Source organism: Hyalella azteca, unplaced genomic scaffold, assembly GCF_000764305.2.
Source record: "Hyalella azteca isolate HAZT.00-mixed unplaced genomic scaffold, Hazt_2.0.2 contig15810, whole genome shotgun sequence".
In the NCBI taxonomy this organism is placed as follows: Eukaryota; Metazoa; Arthropoda; class Malacostraca; order Amphipoda; family Hyalellidae; genus Hyalella; species Hyalella azteca.
The window spans coordinates 49851-62707 of NW_025945647.1; positions in this window are offsets into that span (position 1 = coordinate 49851).

Here is a 12857-nt window from a genome sequence, read left to right on the forward strand (position 1 = left end):
CGTGATTGAACTTAAGATTCCAGTCTCTCGCTCAATGACGTAAATATAGTTTTTATCTATAATTGATGTATAATTTATCTTTAATTTAAGTATCTTTCTTTAATTTAAGTATGGTGCGGTATATATCAGGCAAATGGAACGACACCTTTTCACGTGGACATCACATGGGATCAAGATAGCGGAAAAAGATATTGGTACAATTATCTATGGTGGATATTCTAGAGGATTTTACACACAACAGATAAAAATTTGATTACATTTTATAGCATAGATTATATGAACAAGCTCACGAAAAAGAATATTATCATTAATGAAGAAAGCAAGTAAATGACCAGACTTATATTTCAAAACCCGTCGCAGCTTGGTCAAATAAAGAAAGTATAGAGCCAGGAGCAGTTATAGGCCTAGTTTTCTCCAGCACTAGGGGGGTCACTGGCTAGAGAGAGTGAGGCTAGGCAGTCACCAATATTCGGCCACAGTCCTGACGTTATTCCAGGATGGGAGCTACAGCTGCGGCCGACACCACACAACCTCTCACCGCCAAGGCAACTCGCCGACTGGGGTTTGACAGCAACATCAGGCGCGACATTCCAGGCGCCACTCAGTCCATCAGTCAGAACAAATTTATCTGATTAGTTAGAAAAGCTTATTGCATAATAACATGGGTTTAAATAATACAAAGCTCATTGCACAATAACACGGGTTAAAATAATACAAAATTACGTTACACAGCGCGCGATAGTTGTTATTAATCATATTAATCTTGTCACATATTGTTAAGTAATGCTTTTCTGAGCTCATATGTGAATTGAATCTTAATAGAAAACAATTTCTAAACAAATTAGTATGAAAAAAATATTAGAAGTAAGATTCCATTGTACAACACGGAATGAAAAAATGATTGTCCAATTCACGCAAGCCATTGCATGTAACAATAAGACGTGAATGACTCAGTAGGCAATTTTAGATGCGAGTTATTCAATTATATAATATAAAATAACAATGTCTTGGATTATGCCACATTAGCATGTCGCCGATTCCTAACCACCAGGCCACTTTAGCAATTGCGACCGGAATTTTCAAAATTAGTTATGGGTTACGAAACAACAACTCGCTGCTCTTATCTTATTGATCACTTGATCTTAGCCATCTGGAAACTAATTAATAATGAACTCAAAAATATATGCATCATTTCTACATCTATTTACGAAATGATGACTAATTTACCATTTTTTCAGCTAGTTAACATTTGATTATATCAAGAAACATTTATATATCAACATTTTATTATACAAAGACTGTTTGTTTGATCCTAACAAACTATAGTGTAAATATTTTGGCCTGTTTATGAGACTATTAGGAAGAAAGAAATTCAACGAAAATGGAGATGCATAAAAGTCATGGTAATTAGGCAGACAAGCTATTGACCGTTAATTAATAAAACTTAATCAATATGAAATTACTCACTCAGAGCCTTACACTGAATTCATTGCACTGCAAGGAATTTTTTGGCCCGTCAACGGAAAATAGCTGTAGTCAGTCATGAAAACGTAGTTTTCTATGAACCTTAGAAAAAACGAATTTGATGCATAACCACAAAATAGAGATGCAAGCGTTCAATTATAGTACAATTGCGTTTTCTGGTGCAGGACTTGACTGCACGTTGAATAGCAAGTTAAAAAAAAAAGAAACATGTCTAAAAGTTCGACTTAATTAGTGACCTATTCAAGAAGATGAGATTTAAGCGAAGATTTTAGTCAAATTTCTTAGACTATACACGAGTTTAGCCGCGACTCCCGCGAGGCGCGAGCGTTCATTTTGTATGGACATCTATCGGGAATAAAAAATGTTACACAAGATGAGTTTGATAGTACTAGAATTATGCAAACATATTTGCGACGAATTAACGCTGCTGTTAAATTTCCAATGATAATTTTATTTTATATAAAAGAACTGCATCCAAGAATTGTAATTTTGTAGAATGCATTGCTTCGACTTTTAACTCTCAAACTATCACCTGGGTAAATAAGATATTTTTCATACATTAACTTGTAATTAGTGACTATCTCTCATATAAAAATTATACAGTAAACCGTACAACTCCACATAATTCACAAAAATGTTGAATTGTACTTGATATTAGAGCTAAAACATTGAAGGCACAGAACGACACACAGAAAAATGCATTGGTCATATTGTCTAAATAGTGACGCATTCTCTGCATGTAGCACTGATACTCATTTATGCCGAGCAAAACTGGGTCAGGATGTCACATAGTAGGAAAAACAATGCATGGTTTCTTGGACAAAGTCACCTCATGTTTCTGAGTGAACGACTGCCACCAGACAGCGCACAACAGAAAACGGGTCATACTTTCAAAAGTTGCTAAGTGAACGTAAGTACTTACGCTCTATTTTCTTGTCTATGATTGGTGGATTTTGCTCGAAAGGCCGTCGATGATTGGCTGATGAACTTACGATCTCTTAACTTTTTTTGAAAGTAGAGCGCGCGGCAAAACGTCCACTGCAATTGACACGACAGTGCCTCACAGAACCTGGATAGAATTTATCGAACATTTCAATGTACATGAAACGTTTAATTTAATAAAGACGCCTTCCAGACATGCGCATAGCGCGGTAGCGGTTAGGAAATTATTGGTAAATGTTTTTGGTAGTTGATGTTCTCATTGGTCTCTTCAAGTTCAAGCACAAACGCACACTTTTCGCTAAAACCTTAAAACATCATAACTAAACTTTTTACCAAGAAATTCATAGAAATTATTTGTTGTCATAAATAGAAATTATTTTTCATAGAAATATTATTCATAGTAATTATTTGTTGTCACGANAAAACATCATAACTAAACGTTTTACCAGGAAATTCAAAGAAATTATTTGTTGTCATAAATAGAAATTATTTTTCATAGAAATATTATTCATAGTAATTATTTGTTGTCACGACAAAAACAGACGTTCGTTTACCCACACTCATTCTACCTTGTTACTCTACCACTCACTCTACCTACCACACTCTTACTCACTCATTGTTGGCAGAGGTATCGTGCTAGGAGGCACCGTTATGCTGGCCCGTTGACTCACCTGAAGAGAAATCAAAATTTGGTTTGTGTTATATGGAATTTTTAGAATTTATGCACCTCACTAATTAATTTACCACAAATTATTAATTTTTAGTTATTATTATTTAAAATGATAATTAAAAATAATTTAAATTATAATTATTAAAAATCATTTTATAAACTTAGTGAAATAATAATAGTTTGTTGGCGTATAACGACTGTAACCGCTAAATAACAGGACAAATAAAAGCAACAATCATATCCGTACAAATTAGCAACGAGGATCAATCATAAAATGAGAAACGAAAGTCCATATAGAAATACATATAGTAAGATATTTTCTATATGTCAGTAGAAAAATTCTATTAATGTACTTCATACAAGTGTATGGAGCGTAAAATGAATTGAAAGTTGGACGATGAATTGCATCGCAAATGCTGTGACTAGTGGAGATCAGTTCATCACATCCGAGCTGCAGCGTGAAGGAGTTGTTGACATAAGCTATTGGATATGCTACAAGTTTTTCATACAGGAATGGTTTACCAGCGACTTCAAGCTAGAATGCAATTAAAATTAATGTTTTCTCTTGTCATCTATACGAGCATTGGGTGCGTGGTTCTTAATGCAATGAAAACAAAATGTTGTCCAACACAGAACCTAGAACGATACATTTTATATCTAAAAAAATATAACTCAGTACTCACTGCAGTGAGTGACAGAGAGCGCATTTTCTCGTCGACGAAAACTTGAGGTCACGGACAGACAGACAGACGGACATGGCGAGCACAATAGCGCATTTTTTCCATAAATGAGAAAATGCGCTAAAAAGAAGCCAGTAAATTTTATTCTTAACTGTGGTAACTCACCATCCATCATTTATTAGATACAAGAGGCAAAACAGAGTTCCGATTATTTGATATATGACGGATATTATATGTCATAAAGATATGCTATCTGCACCACGTATAACATGCATCGCACTTAAATATGATAGCGCGTGGGCAATAATAGGCCGGATCCCTTGTGAATCAAGTCACGAAAAGTTCAAGAATCGGCAACAGGCCATGGGCCTATTTCTTCAATGCCGACACTTCTATTCTATAATATTGAAGAAGATATGAACTGCAGCATTGTTGCAAGCATTGTTGAGCGCAACTCCAACTTACCACAATAAATTTATTTTCTCGACTCAAGGCCATGAACGACATAAACAATCTTGCTATACACGCAGTTTAATACAGAACATAAATAAGTTCGATACTCTGCCTAATTCACTTCATAAAACCACTTCGAAATTGTTTTTGTTTTCAATGATGCGAATTTTGTACTTCCATCAACATTTTATGTTGACTTGGAAAATTCAATGATTCCTTGAGCGTTATGTAATTGATTTCACTTACTGATTGAATAACAGCAAATGGGATGTTTAGGACCAGCATGGTTTGGATGGAAAATAGTGGTTAATTATTAATAAGAACAAAGATGGGTCCAGAGGGGAAGGTAAGACGTTATCGACACGCGTGTCAATTAATGGTACCGTGAGTGCCAAAAAATATAACTCAGTAAGTACTCATTCCAGTGAGTGACAGAGAGCGCATTTTCTCGTCGGCGAAAACGTGAAGTCACGGACGGACAGACGTGCGGACGGACAGACGGGCGGACGGACAGACGGGCGGACGGACGGACAGACAGACGGACTGACATGACGAGCACAATAGCGCCATTTTTCCAAAAATGAGAAAATGCGCTAAAAAGGATACTTTCCAAATGATATCCTGCGAGCTTCGGTGCTAACAGGGTTTAAATTTTCTTTAAATGTAAGGAGCAACGTAAACAAGTACATAAGATAGTCGATTATACCTCATGATCGATACATTTTAAATGAAACAACGCCAATGAGTTGAGACATGTTTTGTGCAGGGTTCGGCATTCTGGGTAGGAGAAGATATTTACAGTATGAATCATTCGGTAATTCTTTGTAATTACTCCGAACCTCGTGCATCATACTCCGAGGAGTTTGAATAACTTAACACAAAACAGTAATTGCGTGTATGCAAATTCGTAGCTTAACATAGTTACAACAGCGCAGTCATACAAATTGTGAGGAACACTTCAAGTTTATCACCGAAGTTCTGACACGCGAAATTTCCAAAGGTGAGCCGTCCAAGTCAGAAAAGTCATTAAAGTTCCATCAGAATACGAGGAAACTGAGCCCAAAGTGTAAATTCAAGCTGAATTACATAAGAACTCTTTATCAATTGTTATTTTCTTAATCTGCATAAATAATTATATAATTTTTGCCGATGGATTATTAATTTAGAGTAAAAACAGAAGAAAATACGAAAAATGGCGAAATATCACAACCTTCTTCCGTTAACCTAAGTTTAACTAAGGTAACCTAAACCTAAACGCTAACCTAATAAGTTAACCTAAAAAATCTTGTTATTTGGACTTAAAATGTAATAAAAATATTCGTACTAATTAAAAAATATTTTTACTCATATACCAAAGAATCACAATTCCTTCGATCTTCAGCAAATGAAAAATCAAGGCAAAAAATAGCAACAAGAAAACGAATCTCCACAACAGCGACGTCGGTTAACCGTCTCCTGCAATTAAGAGAGTCGCAGATAATTAATTTCGATAATCAATGGAGATAGCATAGCAATGCATCAACTCGACAACAGGTTTACGGTTCGAGCGATAAACGCGATTCTTGCAGGGAGAGCGTTCAACAGATCCTGAGTGGCGTGAGAATGTGACTGCAAATGAAAAATCAAGGCAAAAAATAGCAACAAGAAAACGAATCTCCACAACAGCGACGTCGGTTAACCGTCTCCTGCAATTAAGAGAGTCGCAGATAATTAATTTCGATAATCAATGGAGATAGCATAGCAATGCATCGACTCGACAACAGGTTTGGGGTTCGAGCGGTTAACGCGAATCTTGGGAGAGCGTTCAACAGATCATGGGTGGCGTGAGAATGTGACTGCCAATGTGGCANATTGGCGGCCTTTCAAGCAAAATCCACCAATCATAGACAAGAAAATAGAGCGTAAGTACTTACGTTCACTTAGCGAGTTTTGAAAGTATGGCCCCAGCTCCGGGACGCAGCGTGATTGTTTCGGCCAGGCTGGGGTCAGACCGTCGCGGTTAACGGCAGGTGGCATCACGACTTCCCGCGTTCTATTCATGGGCACCATGAAATGTGGTGTACTTTCATTGTGTTATGATGGATACAATATAAGATAGCATCAAATAATAAACTACGTAACTAATTATCAACAACAATCTTAATCAATGATTAGAGAGAAAAAATGAATTGTTATATAATTTCAGAGGATTCTTCAAGCATTTGAACAGGGGTACTTTCATTGTCTTATGATGGATACAATATAAGATAGCATCAAATAATAAACTACGTAACTAATTATCAACAACAATCTTAATCAATTATGATTAGGGAGAAAAAATGAATTGGTATATAATTTCAGAGGATTCTTCAAGCACTTGAACAGGGGTACTCACATTGTTTTATGATGAATACACCATAAGATAAGATGACATTAAATAATAAACTAGGAATATATTAACTAATTATTTTATTTAATTATTTTTCTCGTCGACGAAAACTTGAGGTCACGGACGGACGGACAGACGGACGGACAGACAGACAGACAGACAGACGGACATGGCGAGCACAATAGCGCATTTTTTCCATAAATGAGAAAATGCGCTAAAAAGAAGCCAGTAAATTTTGTATCATTAATCGAAAATATGATTAGAGAGAAAAAATGAATTGGTATATAATGTCACAGGATTCTTCAAGCACTTGTGAACAGGGTACATATTTAACGTAGCGAGCATTGCACTGTAAGGCGTAAGGTAATAGATTGCATGACAAGCGTACGAGTCTCTCAGTATAAGTCATGGTGTATTTTCTTTGGTGCCATTATTGCTTTTAAATCATTTGTTATGTTTGTTATTTGTTATTTGTTTGTATATTTATGTTTGTTAATTGTTATTTGTTTGTACACTATGTTATGTTCTATGTTACATTTGTTAGCCTGCGCTTTAAGTAACTAATGATATAAGAGCGAGAGTATGAGAATGGCTGAGTTCAGCTCAGACAGAAATAGATCCTATAAAATAAGATAGACAAGTGATAATAATAAAATAAGATATGCAAGATAGGCCGAGCGTTGAAACTATTCCATCGCAACTATGTTGTTGTAGATAAGATAAGTAAAGGAAGTCTAAATTGTAAGTTTAAAATAAGATGAAGTAATGTAATATCTACATCATTAAGTTACACCAAAAATTAGACAAATTGATTACTATAATTTTTGTATCAATTGCTTAATGGTTCTTGTTGGAGAACCGAAGTGTTACGGGCACGAGTGTCACTGTGCATACAACAGGGCACCCACAAACCGATCTTGCGACGCAAACCGATCTTGCGACGCGTGATGCGAACTATGCTCGAGCTCTGGACCTATACTTTCAAAAAAAGTTAAGAGATCGTAAATTCATCAGCCAATCATTGACGGCCTTTCAAACCAAATACACCAATCATAGAAAAGAAAATAGAGTGTAAGTATTTACGTTCACTTAGCCAGTTTTGAAAGTATGGCTCTGTTCGTACTGAGCACAGCACACGCAGAGACGCACTCTCCAGAGTTAATTACACTGCTTGTACTCTATGTGAGAGCCGATTTTACTGTGCGTGTATAGAGCTGCATTTTTATAGAAAAATATACGCGCAAGCATAGCACCGACAGCGAATACACCTGCAAATTACAATCTTGATTTAAATATGCGCGTTGAGTTGCGGATTTCCCGCATAGAGTTCTGCAGTCATTAAAACAAAGCACGGCTTGCAACAACAATCTGCTACCGGTTTGTGTCAGGTTAGAAGCAGATGAAAAAGTTGACTAAAATTAATATAAATAATACAGCCAAATTGACGCAGAATTGAAATGGTAAATTAGCTTAAATTCTTCCGTGATCCGGTTGATCATACCGTCCGAGATAACAGTTTAGTAAATTTTTTATCCAACTATAACATCTTGCTGATGATTCAGTGATCAATAAACATTATTCGTATTTTAAAAGGCAACAAATATAAGTCACTTGTCTAGGCTGCATGCATAGTAAAAGTAAAAGTAGAGCTCGCAAGTAGACGCAACATGTAGACAAGTAAAGCTGCTAGTAGACTGCACATGTAGGCAAGTAGAACTGCCAGTAGACTCCACATGTAGACAAGTAGAGCAAGTCAGTACACACCACATGTAGACAAGTAGAGCACGCCAGTAGACACCACATGTAGGCAAGTAGAGCACGGCAGTAGACTCCACATGTAGACAAGTGCAGGCCATAACAGTACGCGTAGTTGGTTGCTGACGTTCCGCAACCAATGACGTTTTCGTTGATATTGTTGTGTGAATAGCTCGCGCTCCAAGCATGTATGCCACGTAGGTATATAGTGCACACCTCTTGCACAAAACGAAGTCGCATTTTGAATTATTTATTAGTAACAAAAGACTTCAACTCTTTGAGGGATAGTTTTCGTTGTAATGCCTTAAAACAGAGCACGTCTTCATTAATTTTTCATTTAAATTAAAAATATTAATTTTTATTTAAATTTAAAAAATTAAAATATTTAGTCTTGCCACTGACCTCGGCCACAGCGGTTGGGAACTGCAAGTCTGTTATGACCTGAGCTCTCGATTCTGGGTCACGTATGACGCACCAATAACATCGGGTCTTCACGCGGGTCACGTTAGAGGAAAATCGTGATAATTTATAATTTTATTCTTTAGTAAGCTACTGAGTTACGTTCCTATTCAATGAATAATGATAGCCATGAACAATCTATTATTGGAATTGAGATCAAACATGATTAATTATCATCCAGTTTTTAAAATTAGAAAGTAAAACAATTATTACCGGAACAAATTATGGGAGGCCTTCGTGTGATTAAATTGTATAGGAAAAAATAAGAAACTACAGCCGACGATGACACGCCTGCAGTAGGCGCCCCAAACTTTCTCCTAATTACGATTGTCAACAGATGTCACCGCCGCACTTTATTATTAGAAACTTGACGAAGAGTTGGCATGAGGAACGGAAATTTAGCTGCAGTAACTGTACTTACTGGAACGTTGAGACATCGCCCTGCAATAACTGTACTTACTGGAACGTTGAGACATCGTCGGAAGTTTCTTCACTGGAACACATAGTCGGTATGGATAGTCGGAACACATAGTCGGTATGGATAGTCGGAACACATAGTCGGTATGGATAGTCGGTTCATACGTTATGGGGCGAAGCAGAGCACATAAAACCGTAATTTGGATCTTGATACTTGTCATTCTTTTTCACTGTTTCGCAGCGAGTGCAAACGACACTTCTTTCATTACATGGGGAAGAAAACGCATCGATTTTGGAACCTCAAAAATCTGATAAATGACGACACTTCTTTCATTACATGGGGAAGAAAACGCATCGATTTAGGAGCTCTAAAAGCTGATAAATGATGGATAATTGCATTCAAACCATTAATTTTGCTGGAACGAGCCTTTCGTCACCTGCAACACCTAATCATCAGCTATATCATAAGCAAGAAGATCTTATGATGTCTCCTTCATTACATCACTCACAGGAGATGAATGGAAAATTGCCGCACCTTTAGCTTGGGGCATTAGAAATCCTTCCAATGACACGAACTCCGGGCAGAAAAATGAATAAAAACGCTGTGCCCAAACAGTATAGTTTCAGGACCCGCTGGGCACCGGTGGTAACTAACGGACGCGAGCGGATCAGTTGCATTCAAAATTTATTTCGTTCTGCGATGTCAAGATTAACTCATTCGCTCATTCATATTGAGGGAGCTCTGCCGAAACTCGAAAGTAAAGAATATCTGCCTCATATATGCCGGTCCAATTTGCTAAATTTGTAATTGATTAGATAAAATTGATTCGTTTTATTGCGCTTGTATAGCTCGATATTTATAGATAGTACACACTTTTGAAGATCGATTATGACACATTTTGGTATGAAATACCATTTTTAGGAACATGCATCCTCAGTGGTACCGTTGTTACCGCGTGTGAACACAGTAGCTGGGCCGAGCCGAGTAATTATAGGTACCAAGAAAACTGAAAGAATTTCTGACTCAAGCCCGACCTTTCTTCGTTATGCGACTTTTTTTATCAAGCGAGGCCTCTCATCTGAAAGAGCTAAGCGGATTGCGATAAAACTTGGACTTGAATCTTTTGAATCACTTGAAAAATGGACTGGAAGTGAATCTTTTGTTGAGGTATTAAGTTTGCCATATGAGTAAAACTTCCTTCACGTCTTAATTCATCCACAATTTCGTCGCTTTTAATCTTCTTCCATTGTTCAGCCGTCCCGCAGCAACCGCAGCCAGCACGACCGACACGCGCTCCGGCCACGTTCCCGGGCACAAACAAAAACCGCGCCCTGCCTCACCCCGACCACGACACGCAGCACTCGGCCGATCATTGCCTTGCCTTGCTCCGACCACAGTACGCAGCACTGCCGATCATTGCCTTGCCTTGCCCCGACCACGACACGCAGCACTGTGTCGATCATTGACTTGCCATGCCCCGACCACAGTACGCAGCACTGCCGATCATTGACTTGCCTTGCTCCGACCACAGTACGCAGCACGGCCGATCATTGACTTGCCTTGCCCCCGACCACAGTACGCAGCACTGCCGATCATTGTCTTGCCTCGTCCAGGCACGCAGCACTCGGCCGATCATTGTCTTGCCTCGTCCAGGCACGCAGCACTCGGCCTGTCTCTTATACACATCTCTAGATGTGTATAAGAGACAGGTCATGGCGAGCACAATAGCGCATTTTTTCCATAAATGAGAAAATGCGCTAAAAAGAAGCCAGTAAATTTTATTCTTAACTGTGGTAACTCACCATCCATCATTTATTAGATACCAGAGGCAAAACAGAGTTCCGATTATTTGATATATGACGGATATTATATGTCATAAAGATATGCTATCTGCACCACGTATAACATGCATCGCACTTAAATATGATAGCGCGTGGGCAATAATAGCGCGGATCCCTTGTGAATCAAGTCACGAAAAGTTCAAGAATCGGCAACAGGCCATGGGCCTATTTCTTCAATGCCGACACTTCTATTCTATAATATTGAAGAAGATATGAACTGCAGCATTGTTGCAAGCATTGTTGAGCGCAACTTCAACTTACCACAATAAATTTATTTCCTCGACTCAAGGCCATGAACGACATAAACAATCTTGCTATACACGCAGTTTAATACAGAACATAAATAAGTTCGATACTCTGCCTAATTCACTTCATAAAACCACTTCGAAATTCTTTTTGTTTTCAATGATGCGAATTTTGTACTTCCATCAACATTTTATGTTGACTTGGAAAATTCAATGATTCCTTGAGCGTTATGTAATTGATTTCACTTACTGATTGAATAACAGCAAATGGGATGTTTAGGACCAGCATGGTTTGGATGGAAAATAGTGGTTAATTATTAATAAGAACAAAGATGGGTCCAGAGGGGAAGGTAAGACGTTATCGACATGCGTGCCAATGGTTCCGCGAGGGCCAGAAAAGGTTAGTTTCCCGATTATATCGTGCGAGCTTGGGTGCTAAAAGAATTTCATGTTTTTTTTAATGTAAAAAAAACATAAACAAGTATATATACATAAGATAGTCGATGACACCTCATGATCGATACATTTTTAATAAAACAACGTCATTGAGTTGAGAATTTTTTTGTGCAGGGTTCGGTCACATAACTCATTTCTCCAAGAAGTAATTATAGGCAAGATATAAATTTCAGGAAGTCGTACTAATTTACTGGCGGCGTCTGCCAGCGTTCTAACTATGCTCACTAAACACTATAGCCTATAATTTCCATCACAGATTAAGAAGAGTCCTGATATTCTCGACTTCAAGATTTCAAAATGTCAAGTTATTTTTGGTTGGATTCTTTCAAAAGAATTTGAAAACGCGAAATACTCTTCACCCTACGAGATAAATACAAACAATATTCCGCACTACTAGGATACTAATAACGGTTGTAAACTTAATCATAAGAATAAAGTTTATTTTCATATCCTGACATTACCTCTATAGCAAATATCCTTTTCGCTCAGTGAAACAACAACTGTGCGTAGAATTTTTAACCAATCCACACTGCAGCTTTCATAGTGTAGCAGGATGTGTCTTCGAAAACATTTTGTTTCGCACCGGAACAAATTATGGGAGGCCTTCGTGTGATTAAATTGTATATGGGAAAAAATAAGAAACTACAGCCGACGATGACACGCCTGCAGTCGGCGCCCCAAACTTTCTCCTAATTACAATTGTCAACAGATGTCACCGCCGCACTTTATTATTAGAAACTTGACGAAGAGTTGGCATGAGGAACGGAAATTTAGCTGCAGTAACTGTACTTACTGGAACGTTGAGACATCGCCCTGCATTCCACAACAGCGACGTCGGTTAACCGTCTCCTGCAATTAAGAGAGTCGCAGATAATTAATTTCGATAATCAATGGAGATAGCATAGCAATGCATCGACTCGACAACAGGTTTGGGGTTCGAGCGGTTAACGCGAATCTTGGGAGAGCGTTCAACAGATCATGGGTGGCGTGAGAATGTGACTGCCAATGTGGCATGAGCGCTGGATGTGTGGATGTGGCCCGTGGTCGTGGTATGCCGATGCGGCGTGAGAAGATGCTAACCACAC